General features: G+C 33.8%; 1 protein-coding gene across 1 annotated transcript in view; it reads right to left on the bottom strand.

Annotated features, from left to right (window-relative positions):
- Positions 1-2,412, bottom strand: part of LOC106870595 (transcription factor SOX-9) — a 492,359-nt gene that overhangs the window by 231,798 nt on the left and 258,149 nt on the right. The gene's annotated exons all lie outside the window — the stretch shown is intronic.

Genomic DNA, 2,412 nt, shown 5'->3' with positions numbered 1-2,412 from the left:
ATATACATGAAAGGTACAGATAAGGAAATAATTTTATTCTCGAACGCAGAATAATGCTAATAATAACATGAACAGGATAAACTATCCATATTTTACAGAAAAATCTGTCGGCGGCCAGCCAGGAGTCTTGAACTCACATCTCTGTGATTACGCGTCAATGCTTTACCATTAAGTTAAACTGACCTAACGACAAATTCTTCTGCAAATTTAAGATATATAGATCTAGCATTATAAGATGCTATCGTACGTTATATTCAGCTTAAGTTGAAAATAAAAAAAGTTTGTTTTAGAAGCGCTGAGAGTATTGAAAGATATTGATAAGAAAATAATTTTATTCTCAAACGCAGGATATTGCTAATAGTATAGCATGAACAGGATAAACTATCCATATTTTACAGAAATGATCGTTGGGACAGTTTAGCTTTATGGTAATGCACTATCCGTGTATTCACAGGGATATGAGTTCGTGTTTCATGATTGGTCACCGACAGATTTTTTTCATATGTTTAGCATGGATGCAATTTTGAATTTATTGTTGTCTGACTTAATGTCTTAGATGATCTTTTTGGAAATATCCTCAGTTATTTTATGTATGTGTAAATGAATGTATGAGATGTTAAATATATATATATTAAATTCTACTTACGTTGAAAGTCAACAATGTTTGCTTTCGAAGCGTTGCGATGTATTGAAAGATACAGATAAGGAAATAATTTTATTCTCAAACGCATGATAGTGCCAATAATATAGCACGAACAAGATAAAACCATCCATATTTTGCAGAAAAATCTGTTGGCGGCCAGCCATGAGACACGAACTCAGATCCCCGTGATTACGCGTCCAGTGCTTTACCATTAACTTAAACTGACCCAACAAAAATTTCTGCGCATATAGGCTCATCCTTTTAACTGATAATACGTTGACGTAGAGTCATGCGACTTTTTTGGCCAAAGAATGTTGCTCAAGAAGCTGCCTTCCAAGTCTTATGATGTTATTAGCCTCATTTGTGCAAATTTTTTAAAGGGATACACTTCGACACTTGATGTTTAAAAGATGTTACCGAATAGATATGATACGATATTCTCAAAAGCATTTTGGACCGATGTTAAGCATCTGCCGCCTTGTTTTCGTTTTAGGTAGAGGCGTTCTACGTCACTGTTTATGTTGAAATTATGTATGCTTGTTAGTATTTTTCGGGTTTTGACATCAATGGCTCGGATCTCATGAAGCGTTCAATCAAGCAGCCCAAATTTTAGCATGAGTAATGGCACTGCAAACACATTGTGGGCCATTGTTTTATTGAGCGAAGAGAGTTCTAAGGTCCAAATTTTCTCGATTCGGCTGTAATATTCTTTAGTGACACGTGTTTTGTTACAGGTGTCATTGTAAAATATGTTTTCATTCACCCCTAGATACCTGTAACATTCTTCGTCAGATGTAGGGGAAACAGTCAAATCATTGATGGAAATGTTGCTAGTTTGTTTTATAGATTTTCTCCTAAGTATGTAAGTATGTATGTATGCGTATGTGTGTGTATGTGTGTGAATCTTTGTAACCCGGCACCACTTAACACGTGTTTGTTTGTTATGATCACATAATTTAGTGGCTCAACAAAAGGGATCCGATAGAATAATTACCAGACTGAAAAATGAAAAAACTGGGGGTCGATTCGTTCGACTAAACTCTTTAAGGTGCTGCTCCGGAATAACAGCATTACAATGACTGAATAAAGTAGAAAAAAAAAGTAATTATAAAAGATTCTTGTGTCAATAATTAATGCATTTTTGTATGTGCTCTAACTACTTTGTGATACTTTGTGATACTTTGCGGTGTTAATCTATTTATGGATTGGCGCTATTATGTAATAAGATATAACTTTAGTTAGTGTTAATCTATTAGTTTGTTTATTATACTTTTTACGTTATAATATATATTCTTTGGATCTTTTTTAAAACGGGGGCCACATTTTTCATTAACGAAACACTTTGAAACTTGGAACACTGGTAGAATGTGTCATATAAAACATCTTTTTCTCTTAGTCTTCTTAAAAAAAAAAGAAATCCATAAATTATTCCATGTTAAAGTTGTCGTATTTCTGTAATTTCAACCAATCACTGACGTCCATTCAGCCGATATACATTAAGTGCCGACTACATAAACAAACGATTCTGAAACAATTAACCCTAACCCTAACCCTAACTCTAACCCTAACCCTAACCCTAGGGTTAGGGTTAGGGTTAGGGTTAGGGTTAAAGCAAATTTAAAATGAAAAAAGCAAATTTAAAATGAAAAAAGCAAATAAAACGAAGGTATGGAGATTAAATACGCTTTACATCGCTTAATGAGCCAAAGGAGTAAATGTAAACAACTGAATACTTGTCAGTGATTGGTTGAAATTATCGAAATAAGACA

Source organism: Octopus bimaculoides, chromosome 2, assembly GCF_001194135.2.
Source record: "Octopus bimaculoides isolate UCB-OBI-ISO-001 chromosome 2, ASM119413v2, whole genome shotgun sequence".
NCBI lineage: Eukaryota > Metazoa > Mollusca > Cephalopoda > Octopoda > Octopodidae > Octopus > Octopus bimaculoides.
The sequence above is the reverse complement of the archived record's forward strand: the minus strand, read 5'-3'. Positions and strand labels throughout refer to the sequence as shown.